This window comes from Stegodyphus dumicola, chromosome 1 (genome assembly GCF_044657685.1).
Source record: "Stegodyphus dumicola isolate Sdum_Otavi_A_Nest chromosome 1, ASM4465768v1".
NCBI classification, from domain to species: Eukaryota; Metazoa; Arthropoda; class Arachnida; order Araneae; family Eresidae; genus Stegodyphus; species Stegodyphus dumicola.
In genome coordinates, this window is record NC_140768.1 from 56,182,587 (window position 1) to 56,197,684 (window position 15,098).

Sequence of the window (15,098 nt, forward strand, 5' to 3'; positions counted from 1 at the left end):
TGAAAGTACTTTGCTCTTACGTTACGTGATGTTTGCACACACACACACACATATATATATACACGCACACATACACACTATACAATGCGTATTTAAGACACAATAACACGCCGAACAAATACTAATTCAGAAGTCAAACAACAAAAATCAGCGTTATATTTTCAAATTTTCACAAGACTAGTTTTGATGGTTTTACCGAACCACCATCCTCAGCTGCAAAAGCGCAAAAAGCTGCATTTTCTATTTCATAGATGGGTTAGGTATTTATTATTTACCTATTAGTCCTTTAATTACTTAGTTAAAATTTTAGTGTAAATTCTCAACTCGTCTGTGATAAGGAACGTTTTGCAAAATTTCACAATCTTCAATGAACAAATAAATTTTGCTTTTTATTCTGTCTGAAATTAATATTTTACTCAGTATTACCTTTTTATACAATAACATAGCGAAATGCATTATGAAATCATTAAGCACTTTGTACTGTGTTTGCATTCTTTCATGACAATTGAATAAACATCGTTAATTTTGTGCATATAAAATAATACCTAAAATGGAAATTTAATTTTTTAGAGTAAAATGAATTCAGAAATCATAAATCTATCTTGACGATAAAAGGAAAACCTGGAAAGTTTTAGTTCGCGAACACAAAATTCAGGCCAATCTCATTAATGTGTTCTAACAGCTTCATATTCTGTACATTCTTGCACATAATTCAAAGCTCAGAGCTTATTAAACACAGAATCATGGAGTTTAAATTTGCAATCATCATGAGACAAATGTGCTTCATTATGCGACTTTATTTTAAAAATTTCAGTACAAAATTTTGATTCCTTCGAAATTGCAACTGTTAATTGCAATCAAATAAACAGTTAATTTACGAAAGGTACTGCAGCATACATAAAGGCAAAAGATGCAAGAGAATATAGAAGACTATTCTACGAAATATATATTTTTCGTAATTCAACAAATAGAAGCGTTACCTGACGCCCTATAGATGGATACTCTTAGTATTATAGGTACCTAAGGTAATGACTAGGCTTTTTAATATATTTCCTAGATGCAGTTATCTCAGATATATACACCGATTATAGATATATTGTTTTGAAAATATAATCTGGCAAGGATGTGTTGTCTGTATTGTACATGATGCACGTAACATTCATGAATATTCAAATATTGATAAATGTTGCGGGTGTCATGTAAGATCTCTCACTTCACGAAAAATACATCATTCTCGTGAAAATTTTCGTTAACTGAAACAAAGAAAATGAAAAAATTAATTTATACCTAAAATTGCTCTAAGTGTTCCTTCAAAAATGCCTATCAAGTTATATAAAGTATGTCTAAATTTAAAACACTAAAAGAAAAAATCATATGATAAAGGAATTACAGATCGTCATGTGGGATACAGATGACACAGGCATAAACTGCATATCTAGAGTGTAGTTACACATTTCCCCAGAACTCAAAAGCTAGTGAGAAGTTAGGGGATATTAAAATTAGTTGCAGTGACGGTGATATATTAAGCTGAATTTTCAGAGATTCGGTAGTTACAAATGCAAGGCCTTCGATTTAAGAGAGAGAGAGTGTAGACGAAGATCATTTATTAAGGTCTTGTCGTCATTTATATCCATCGTGTCACTGCATCTATAGTTTCCCATGCCTGCCTATCCAATATCGAAATTCGTTATTTATCATAAGATTTAGCTGAAGCGAAGATTTGAAAACATTATGTTTGGTTATTAAGGTTGACATATTTTATATTAAAGAGTCTTTTTTGAGATAGTCCGCAAAACTGCACATTGTGTCAAAATTTAAATCACAAGTTATAAACGCAGAACGAAAGTTTTGCCTTTCCTCTCTCCCAGTAACAGACAATATCATTTTGAGATTTCTTTCATTCTGTTTTGAGAAAAAATAGATGTGAGTGGCTGACAAGGAAAATAACTTTAAGAGTTAATTTATGACCATGAATATTAAATAAGTAGTTAAAGAAAAAAAAATTGTCTTTCATTGAGAGTCTAAATTAAAGAATAAAAGTGAAATTAATAATCTTCATTCATTTCACACGAAGGTAAGGATTTTTAAAGTGGTGTTAGTAAATATTAGTTCAGTATATGTTAAGCATTTTATTTAAGTACCGGTCGCTGTCGACTTCTAAAAGAACATAATTCCGTTTATATACTTCACTTGTCAGAGAAATATATGTATTGAATTATTAGTTTTCGGGAGAATCCAGTAATCACATTCGGGTGCGTTGAATTCTTTTGACAATTAGCCGGCTTCTGTAATCGATTAAAACTTGACGATTCAAAATCTTATTTTCCATAACTCCATTTTTATAGCAATTGGCCAAGAACTGCGATTTATCAAACATTTTGGTTCATACTCTATATAAATAGAAGAGGCTTATGCAAGTCGGTCTATATTTCTTTGTAGTTATTAACTTCTACAAACTAATTCGTTTTGCAGGATAAAAGTAAAAACAAATTAAGCCAATTTATGGCAATAATTATTAATAGAAATGAAAGGCAATATAAATGAGAGGCGAAATAAAGGTATTCGCCAAGGTTGGTGTTACAACTCCGAACTTGAAATGAGCAAAAGTTTCGCTTCTGCCACTGGCAACTGAGTCGAAAAAAAACCTGAGAGAGAGCGGTCGTTTACTCTCTTAATAGAGTTTTAATTTAAAAGGGGATTTAATCCTCTCTTTTGATTTAAAATTAATCTTCAACCATGTAAATATTGTAATATAGTAGGTGTATATAAATAAATAGTCACAGAAATTTGTTTTGAATTGTGGTTCGAGTTTGAATTGAAGTATATGAAATCGAAAGTCTTCCCAAAACAAAACTTTCGTGAATTAGAACAGTCGTCAGTGCTTATTTGGCGAAAAAAAAAATTAAAACACTTAGGGTGCGCATCATTTAATTTTTGAAAAAAAATTCACTTTAGTAAATTAATACACCACCTAAATTTAATCGCAGAGATGTAATAATGAATAAAAAACTATTATGTTTGGAATGTATATATTTATACAAAATAAAAGTTGGGGGACAGAATTTCTTATATTTCTGTTTGAGACATCTTTTTGAGATTGTAACCTCGACCTATTTTTCGGCCACAGTCTTCTAAGAGTTAAAAGTATTCAAAGTAAATTTAAATTCTAAAATTGCATCATTGAAGATTTTAAATATGAATCTTAAATATCTAAGCTAAAGAGAGTTTTATCTTTTTCATATAAAGAAAAATAAATATGTCACAGAAAGTCACAGAATAGTCACAGAAATTTGTTTTGAATTGTGGTTCGAGTTTGAATTGAAGTATATGAAATCGAAAGTCTTCCCAAAACAAAACTTTCGTGAATTACTAGAACAGTCGTCAGTGCTTATTTGGCGAAAAAAAATTAAAACACTTAGGGTGCGCATCATTTAATTTTTGAAAAAAAATTCACTTTAGTAAATTAATACACCACCTAAATTTAATCGCAGAGATGTAATAATGAATAAAAATTATTCATTATTACATCTCTGTACATTATTACTCTCTCTTCATTATTACTTTCTCATTATATTAGAAATAACTGGAACATTTTTATTACAGTGTTATCAAGAATGTAATATCAATATGATATTCACAGGCGTTTCAAACAAGTCCGTCTAGCATGTTGGCTGATGTATTTATTTTTACTTTAATGAACAAAGCTTTTACTTGAAAATTAAAAATTATTTTATATTGAAATAAATTGCAATAAATTTTACTGTTTTTACGATGAATTTCAATTTAGAAACTCATAGAACATATGAATACGACACTGATATGAACTATAATCCTTTATTGTAGCTGGTAGACTTCAGGATAAAGGAGCTCTCCTTATTAAGTTGTCTCACCATTCCATCAGCATACCACTTACCTCGGTGGGGGATACAGAATTTACTCGAACTTGGTATCGCTCTCGGCGGTCTTTCTTCTCTCATGGGCTTCTTCATTGCGATTTCTGCACGTTCAACTACTGGCTTGATTCTACATACGTGCTGAATAAAAGTGAATATTGATACACAAGTCTCAATCAGTTATGTCAATATACACAGGTATTTAAACTTTCTACCTGTTTTAATTCACTGTTTCAATTTTTTCCATAATTTGTATATTTTATGCTCATTCAAATAAATATTTAATATTATATAACGTTCTTACATCAAAACTGTGCACTTTTGTGAGAGTTTGTTTTGGTTTGGTTTATGTGATTATGGTAAAGAACTCCACGGCTATCTGCCTAAGGAGAGAGATGTCTTCGTAAAGGATGTTCTAAGGGAAACTGGCACGTATACACATTATATACGAGGAAAACCACGAAAACGCTCGGACCGAACTACCAGTGTTCAGCGACGTTACTACTCGACCGCTACACTTTTGTGGGAGATAATCGATTAAAGTCATCTTAGAGGATAAGACTCTCGGATTTCTACATACTCTCGGATAGTCTACAGACTCTCGGATCCGGAGTCTACAGACTCTTGAATAGTACTACTAAGATACTGTCACTTCCCAGCAATGCTTGAAAGAAAGAGTAAAGATTTGTCCCTTTTCTCTTTCTATCAATCTTTCCTGGAAGAATTCGCATGAAAAACTTTAAATGCCGTAACTAAGCTTCACAACACGGTAAGCAAACTCTAAGAACTTCAATAACCAATAGAAGCATCTTCTGTTCCTTAAAGAGAATATTTATGTTACTAACATGATTATAATTATTTTCATTTCAGTTATTAATTTCCTACTACAGTTCTCACAAAATAACACTGTGCATTTTACACATTAAATTTAATAGTTTTACGAACAGATTAAATTCACAGAAATATCTGCGACAACGCTTTTAATTAGAAATTCTCAATAAATTTCGAAGTTAGTCATTTATAGCTTTTACTTCAATCCCATTACTAAATTCTACAATAGAAGTAGTAAAAATAAGGAATTATTTATCTCTTTTACTCTACGTTTATTTATCTATTGGCTTCCTAGAATTGTATTTTCTTTCAACTCTTCTGAAAAAACTAAAATGTATCCAAATTCGAAAATCTGAAATCGATAAAAAGAAGCTTGAAAGTTACTTTCATTGACCACCATCCATCAAAACTTGTCAAGAATGTGTCGAAGGACAACCTCAGGAAAACTAATCTCGTGTACCTTGGACAGAATACTCCAATTTTTGTGTCATGGCATATTCGGTAAGATACCAAAAAATGTATTTCACTCGGAGGATGTAGCTTTAGACTCACATAGTTTGTTTTAAAAAATGGATTTACAGCTAAAAGTTTTGACGAATGCGTTTTATTTAGGATAATACTCTAAAGTGACACGATAAAAACATTATTTCTCTCCTTTCTATATGAAACATGACTTTCCGTAGGTATGAAAAACAGTAGAGTGGTGAAACTGAATAAAGTCGTACTTCACCTGTTTGATACTCAAGGTATTGTGTTCACCTGTTTGAACTGTACTTCACCTGTTTGAACAAATGACGTAATCTTCTACTCCTTGCCACCATAAAATTTGTGAGCTTGTTCTGATTAGGTCAGACGTGTGACGTTAGTCACATTAATGGCAACAAATATAATATAAGCAGTTTTACAAAGAAAAATAAAAGACGTTAGTTTTCATGGACATATGCTAGGAAATTTATACACGAATACATTTAGCTCAAATTTGCTTGAATATTAGAATTTTTGAATGGCTTTCAAATCTATTTATGGACCTCGAATTAAAAATATAGGGATCTTAAATAATTACGGATATTTTTAGATTTATGATAACTGTGCATAATGTATGGGAACGAAAATCTTTCTTGAAAGTTTATTTAAAATTTCAAGACAAAAATTCATTTTTTAGAATAATCATTGATTTAAAGATTTTCATGCTTCAACATAACACTAACCTGTTCATAATAACCTATTCAACATCATACTAATTATTAAATTAATCAAAAATGAACTGAGTATAAATTTTGTTAGAAGTTAAATAAAAAATAAGATTTCAAACTGGAAACAGCAGGCTTAAGATTTGAATTCAAGATATCCATGTCTACATGCTCAAGTTTTTCTTGCTTAACAAGACATTATACCTAACTTCGGCTTAATAATTTCTCAAAGCAGTGACTTGACATTTTCCATAAGACCTTAGTGGGAATACTCAAGCATAATCAGATCACTAAATTCAGACTTCAATGATCTGATTACGTTTGTTGTTTTGCTCTGAGAGATATAAATGCTTGTCAAAATTGCATTCCTACTACCATTTCTTACTTTTTGACAGCCTACTGGTGAATGAAATAAATAAAAACCATTCACTATTGCTAATTTCAAAAGAATATGTATTTCAAAATGTTTTTTCATGTACAACGCAATTCCGAACCGAATACCGGTAATTGAAGTTTGTGAATGCATTCTTCCAACTACGTATCGCTCTTAACGTCTTTGCCCTACCAAATGTAAATAATTTTAGCTTAATGTGTCTACGTTTTTAGCATTCCCAGAGTATTGTTATTAGTCAGTGTTCTCTTCTTGGAACATGATACAGGCATAAGAAAAGATTTAACATTTTAAGAGTTGTAAGCACTTCGATTCTGCTTTTCTGGTCATTTGAGATTGCCTGCTGGTATCTGAATGTATGACATCTTCTGTATTCAGCCAGGTGCTTTACCTAGCAACATCAACAACAGCAAAATCAAAAACAACCTGATTACTATATGAATTGCTTATAATTTTCGCTTTCTTTCCCTCAATGCAATTAATGATTTGAAATTCGAACGTATAAGAATTTTTCTTCTTGCTCATATTTCAGATAAAATATAAAATAGCACGGAAATATGACTAGCACAGATACTACAAATCAATATACAAGAAAAATGATTACAAATGAATATTCAAGACAACAAATTAATGGGGAAAATGTACTAACTATAAGTAGGATTACCAGACATTTAAACTAGTATATTCGTTGGCGTTTGGCGATTTACTTTGTAGTTCCACTCATTTTAACTGCTTGGGTTGTCCTCTTGACAACATGTTCAAACGTTACAAGAATTGTTTTTCTTTCTTTGTTTTCTTTTAGGCTTATATATGGCTTTCGAATTTTAGTTAAATTTAAAAAAAACTCTCACCTTATACATGGATCAGCTTCTATTCGAAAATATATAGTACGATAATTTTTGCCAAGTAGAAAATGACAATTTTATACTAACTGGAAAAATTATTTCTGAAACGCTCTAATAAGATTCTTGCTTTATCTTTAATGGTTTTTGTTATTTTAACAACTGTTTTTAAAGATGCAAATTTAAAATATTACAGTGACTTATAATAACTTAACAAACAGTCTGCTATTAAGATATATAAAAAATTCCAAATACAAATGAATTGAACAGAACTTTAGGAACACAGAAACTTAAAACCTTGGATTATACCTTTTATATTGAACTCTATTTAATATATTACACGAAGTTAAAATTAGAACCAGTCGACGTGTTAAGAATTAAAAGTATCCCCAAGTATATTGCATGAAATGGCAAAATGAAAATTAAGAATGAAAAAGAATAGCTGTTGAGAATGCTTTTGCCTTTGTAGTTTTATTATTGTTCGCAATGTACTAGCACAATTGACAAAAACGGCATGCTATTTTTCCAGCTTTTATGAGTTCAGTTTAAAACAATATAATTGAACTCAAACGCTATAGCTTTGTATGAAGTTGAATTGAAACTGTTTATTGATAAAATTTGGGCTTAATAGATTTAGAAGAAGCACGAAAACGTTTTATAGAATTTGAGCTGTTTAAAACGTTTTTTGAATCGTTTATCTACCATGGACCCACATCTAATTGTATCAAAATGTTATACCCACCCTCTCAATAAAAATCAATATTCCTTTTCAAGATGGTTACACAGTTCTGCTTCATGGTGATTAATAACCATTAGAATAAATTTATTTATCATACAATCGAAATCAAATTCGGCAATTCATTCGACAGGAGTAACAATGTTGGTTAGGTTGGCATTATTTACTAAATAAAGGATCACTAAATTGTACAATTATAAAGTAAATTACTGGTTATTAAAGAATGATTTCAAAATTATTTTCTACAATAAATTGTTCTTCGGCAAAAATGCGTTCCTACAGTGTATTCTCATTTCGAAGGCTTATCTCTCAAAATCATTTATTAATTTTTTGGAAATATCTTTGATTTTACATCATGAAATTTTTCAGTACCTTGATAAGAAACAGCATTCATGAACGTTAATTATTGTATTTCATTCTCACTGCCAACATCGGATTCTCTGCTGACATGATTATCATCATATAGTTCCCCAAAGATCAACAAATCAAATGTCGACAGATACATAACCTGAAAACTGATACGGAGGAAATTCATAGAATTGTTTGATCTATCATTTCTGTGATAAAGCATGGAATGCATTCAATTGCATCTTGCCATAAAATTATTGCTTTCTTAAATATACTAATAGCATTAGATGCGACTTCATTTCATTAACCTTGAGAAAAATCAGTCGCAACCATGATACTGTAAGCATACGTCATAGTTTAAAATTTCGTTTTCAAACCATTGAATATTTGTCTAACGCTTTCTTTACTTCGTATTAAGAAATGGAATTTTTATCATAACCGTAGCTGCAGTTCATTAGTACAGTCTGCACTTTGCGGTTCGAGTAATCTTACTGCATAACAGTTGCAATCATATTGCAACTAGGACAATTATATTGTTCACTAAAGGAGTATATTCTAACTCCTATTTCTATTGAGTGGAAAGAATAATGTTTCTTTACAGACCTGTCGTTTTCTGATCTAATTCTTTTAACTAATCATTAAGTACTCCTTTTTAAAGAAAGATTGTCATTTTATAAGGAGACTCTTAGTATGACTAAACAACTATTTATGTTAATAGCTGATTAATTAAAATGGGAGCTTTCTCGCTTCCCATTTTTCTGCCAGAATGTAAATTTCTAGTTTCCGTGCATTCAAATGAGATAGAAAGGAGATAATATATAAAGGAAGGTTTTTAAAGGGTATAATTAGTGCGTGTTCCACCTCTGAAGACCACATTTGCTAATTGAATCTCTTATGTGCAGTATTCTGCTGCGTTGCATTATCCTTGCCATTTGGCTTGCCACGGCGATTTTAGGTCAGAGACAACTTGCACGTTTCCCTGTCTGTGTAGCCGTTGGGCTAACTTATATTTACTTAGTTAACTCAAATTGATTTCTTTTGCTTTAAGCCATAGATGCTGGCTGTTCTATAAGCACAAGTAGTGTATTCTGTTAACTTTCGTTTGAGTGAAATAAAAGTTTCTTTTACAACCTTTCTCAGTCTCTGTGCTACTTTCCAAGACATACCATTCAGCTTATGTCTTTGTATTTTGCTTTCAAATCATCTAGAATAAAAACGCATAAAGTTCATTTTAGAATTCGAAAAACTTTTATTCTATTCTCACTAAAAGTATTCTTCTGTTTATGTGCTTCCTTTGCACATACTCTTTTCAAGCATTTCTAACCTTAAGCAATGTATATTTAATACATTACTTTAACGAATACAGATTTTTGAAAAAGAAAGGAATTGTTGTTTTTCTGCATCATGTCTAAAATAAATTACATTCTCTCGCAAGTTTAGAAAAAACCAATTGAAATCTACAAATTAATTAAATTTAAAAGGATTTCTTTCATTCTTCGCAATGAAAACAATTCAATACAAGATATAAAAGTCTAGAAAATATTAAAAACTTACTGATTTTCAGGTAACACTTTTCAAAGAGTAGCAGGGAAACATCTTTTTTTGTGTGTGTGAAAATGATACACAAAATGTTTCTAAAGGAGAGGGAAAAAATGTTATTATGAATTCAAACTCAAAAATATTACTCAAAACCTAAAGTCTTTTTTGAAAATATTTTATAGATTTGAATATTTTTTTAAATTTAATATGTAATTTAAAACGTAGTTTCCTGTATAATTGATAAGGTAATGAGCACGGATGCGGTATTCTGTAGTATTCGAACCCTTCAAGAGATCATCATCTTGGTGAGACAGATATTACAATCTTGGAGCCCCAGGGCAGTTCCCTCTATTTCTTTTCTCCTCCTCTTAGCTATTAATTTATCATACTTTTATTTCTTGTGGTTTTCTTAGTTAGAGAATGAGGTTCATCTTGAAATGCTATCACAAGCCTTTCTTTTAGTTTCACATGGCCAGAAAACTGCTCACATATGACCACGGAGACCTGTGAAATTGGAAGGAAGGTTCCTGGTAGTTCACGTACATGGCATTATCCTCAACATTATGCCTTTGGTCTCTGTTTCAACTTAATCATCTAAGTCAGAGGTACCTAATTGTCCTCACTGGTGTAAATTGACTGATCTCCCGACCATAGTGTTGGCTGCTTTAAGATACGTTTTCTTAAATACCTCTTTACGGGAATGCTGGCTTCGGTGTTGGCTGCTTTAATACACGTATTCTTAAATACCTGTTTTCGGGAATGCTGGCTTCAGTGTGCGTATACATCGGAATCTGTGGAGCTCCCCATCCTCGGGGTGAATAGGGCAGTCGGATTTGAATATTATTTCCTCTAAATGTGGCTTCCTCAAATGTAGCAATTGTTATTATTAAAAAATTAGATTATAGTTAAATTGCCTCAAGTACTGATACTTCTGATACTGTTAAGAAGATACGCACCGACGCTTACAGCAGTGAATCTAACAACTGACCGACTGTTCGTTTTGTCTCTGGCTCTTCCAACGCCAAATCCTGAATCCTGAATAAACGGTGGTGAAGAATCATCATCCACTCCCTTTTTTTAGATCGGGCGTCACTGTAGAGTCTATTAAGATTTCTGAAGCATATATGGAGACAAATGTGAGATGTCTTCACCGGGACTCGAACCTGGACTCTCGAATATGCGCCGAGTGGGGTGCTGAAAGGAGGGAGAAAATACTCCTCCCTTTTAAAGGGCGACTGGGGGTTAGGGGACCCAGTCGCCAAATCATAGTAGTGAAGAATCACCATCCACCAACTTTTAGTCCTGTAGAGTTATTACGTTATTTTTGCATGGGAGAGGTGAAAAATCAGCAATGACCCCGCTGGGACTCGAACCTGGAAATCTCGAATACGCGTCGAGTGTGTTAACCGTTACAACAATAAGGCTTGCAGAAAGGAAGGAGAAAGTACCTTATAAACTAGTTATTTTATTCCTTGCCATGGTTAAATAATCAAATCAAATCTTACTCTCTCCGGCTTACAAAAGTAAGAAATGCCAAAGTAAAATCAACAACATGGCAAAGTAAATCATTGATTAATACCAAATTATATATGAAGGCGGCAAATGTGCATCAGAGAAAACAAATATTATTAATAAAACTCTAAACAATATTTGATTTTAGTAAATTATAAGATGGCGTTACTTTTGGGTAGTTAAAAATTGATATATAAAGCTTAAAACATGCAAACAAAACTTAGATTAATAATGTATGTGAAAACAACCTTGGATATTCATACAAATTTTACAGCGATTGCCCATGCTTTTAACCATTAATTGTGATAAACCATCGCAGATGCTAGCAATGGATGCTAGCTGGAGGAAGCAAACGTGCAGAAACAGCACACACTAGGACAGTGGGTTAAATGGGTTTGAGGTCAGGGGAATACGGCGACCGCTCCATACGAGAAATGACCTCACTCTCCAGGTACTTGTTAACGATACTCGAAGTGGACAAGGATTATTATCCTTAAGAAGATTAGTAGCAACTGCTGCAACGTATAGTTTACCGATGGGCTGTAGGACGTCATCCTGTTGTCGTACATCCGTCACAGAACCTTCTTTAAAGATCCACCTCTTTATAGACGGTTTCTTTATAGATGGGTGATATATTGCATTGGAATTCCAAATAATATCATGATACGTCAGTCTGTGAAAATTTTATACTGTATGATGTTTTGGACCTAATTCCGTGTGCTTCCTTTCTTCCAGGTTTTCTGATTCCAGGGTAAATAGGGAGCGTTCATGGACAGGACATTGTGCCAGTCTGAGACAGTCCAATTGAAATATTGACTGCAACACTTTAATCTTCTCAGTCTGCATTGAATTGTGAGTGTAACATAAACACTTAATACTCGAGTGTATAATTCCCTTCATAAGAAGCCTCCAGTGCAAAGTACTGACGATTATTGTTTAACTATGGTGACGATGCAAACATGGATGTAGCAGTTTTGGAGGTCGCTTGTCGATTCCGCTTGTCTACGATAACAATACACCGATTTCTAGAAGGAGTAGAAACCCTTAGTCGACCGAACAGAGGTCTCTGGTCTTTAAGATATATTGGCCAAACAAAAAGAGCGTTGAAGTTTCGTATCAAGGAACATGAATCTTATGTCAAAAAAGGGGAAATTAACAAGTCTTCAATAGCGTATCATAGCTGGACTTTTAACCATAATTTTGATTTTGGGTCTGCAAAAATCATCCAAAAGGCTTCTTCCATAGGCGAATTGGATTTTCTTGAGGCTTTTCACATTCACAAAGATTTAGAAAGTTTAGTTAATGATTTGAAGTCCAATCCAGTCCTTCCTAATGCCTTTAAAATTCTACTGTCTTAATTCAATTATTTTTGCCGATAGATGGCGTTACCTCCTCGCACTTGGTACTACCAGAGGGTATAAAAATCCGTTCAGTGGTTGCTTTCCATTATTTGAAGTTCAGATTTTGAGCGTAATGTGCATTTGCCCCTCGCTCCCTATTTTAACTTCGCTAATATTCCTTTATACTTGATCAGACAGCCTGGCTCAGTAAAAGTAGGCGGCCAGTGCAACTCTGATTAAAAATCTAGTTATAACCACGTGCAGTGCTGATAAGCACCACGTGTTTCTGTGATTCCTATTTTCTTCTTTCTATGTATTTCTTTCTCCTGATGAGGAGGGACCTTTAGCTGCCCTCGAAATCGATTGAGTGTTTCATTATACCTACGCTAAATATAAGGTTGTTTTTTTACGATTTTGATTGTCACATTAGCGTGTTTCTCTTCTATTCTAGTCTAGAGGTCTCTGGACTGTTTGACAGAGTCCAGAGTAGAATTGATTGAACAGTCCAGAGTAAGAATTGATTGGTTTGGAATTCTTTCCGCATTCAAGAAATTGTCAAATGATCAAAGCCAAAGAAAAGAGTGACATCTTTTATTTTCCGACTTGAATGCGTCCAACAGCCCGCCAAAGATCACTATCTGCCATTCATCTTCTTTAAGCGACAGAAATACGAATACTATAAAAGTTATCATATGAAAATTATAACCACTTCATATTTTTGCGTATGCTTGAGTTTTTAATTTTTCAAATTTGATTTTTTACGTATTGACAAAAGCTATTTAACTATTCCGTTTTAATATCTAATCTTTATTAATATTTTTCAGTTATGTTTTAGAATTACTATAGATATTGAAAATAGCAAATAGATTAACTTAAAGGTGAAAAATAAATATAACATTTCAAACAAATAATTAAATCTTTCATTTTATGTAAAGGGTCTTCGGTCTTTCTTAAAGACATCTTTTCTATGCCATACAGCTGTCGAGTGCTTTGCAACGCTAAATACCTAATATTACATTCTGGTCTTTCAGTTCCATTCTCCCACGTTTATTTAAAATTAGAACATAATTTGTCGTAATTCTGTTTAAAACTAAAACAGGATTTCATGGTTTTTCTTTAATCTTATCATAATTTTTAGAAAGGCTTTCCTTTTTTCTACAGAAAGAGACTCGTTTCAGCAGGAGATTTAAATATAGGCCATATTTTATACTTCCTACTTCTATATTGTAAAAGCGGTATAACTTGATTCGGCTGTGTGCATAATTAATAGCTTCGCAATAGTTTCTAGTTACAAACAGCGTTTGGAATTCCAAGCTATATGTTATTAACCAAATTATATTTTGACATCAACTGTCCTGTTATAATATCTAGATTATTACTCCTTATCTAGAGGAATTAAATTTTCGAAGTTTGATACAATTTGCTCTGCAGCATGGAGTCTAGTATAATTTACGTTTAATGGTAAATTACAGCATTTATATCATAAATAGACTACTATGCAATGAATAATGCTTTTGGGAATAAAACATGAGTACGGGTTATTAAAGCATATTGTGACTTAATCTGATTTGTGGAGTAATACCAAAAATTAAGATAATTACTGTTAAAACATTTCTCGTCCGTTGATGGTGCATGAAGTATCTACCTGCCGCATCATAATGACAATTTTAATTAACAACATCTGATTTTGTGATTGAAATATCTTATTGTAAAACGGCGGTGTAATATGTTTTGCGCTCTTATTATGATACCTGTATCATATGGTGTAGGATTTTACAGCTAAGATTTCTGTCTGTAAAACTAATTAAGTAGCTATAAGCATAAGTTTAATATAAGTTGGCACTGTATACAACGAGAAGCGTTAATCCTGAAATATATAAATAGCTTAATGTTTAAATTATTAACAGTATATTGAAATTAACTTCTTGGATACAATTATTTATTGAAATCCCGAACATAACTGCAGTTAAATGCTGATTCTTCTCTTCTTCTCAGAGGTAAAAAAAATTTTTTTTCAGTTTTTATTTTATCTCCGAGGTAATTATTCCTCCCAGGTGAAACATTTTCGATAATTTCTCTCTACTAAATTAGGAAATGTTTATAAATCCTTATCTAATGAAAGAATGATTTTAATTAAATGTGATGCTAAAATTTTAAGCCTGAGCAATAACATATTGAGAAAATTTAATGCAATAAAAAATGGCTGTTCTCTTTAAATTATTTAAACTGCAAATAAAATTTTGAAGCAGTATTTCTCAGCGACTTTGCAATAGCCATTTGTTAGGCTTGCGATAAAGCATCTAATGCTTTTGTATCTTGCTGACAGAAATCAAAATAATATCAACTACTATTCATTTTTAAATAACAAAAAGGAAATGATCAGTGAATTATATTTTTTATTTTACCTATTTCTCTATTTATCTGACTATAAATGATTTGACACATTAATGAGAAAGTCTTCATTTCTTACAAAAAG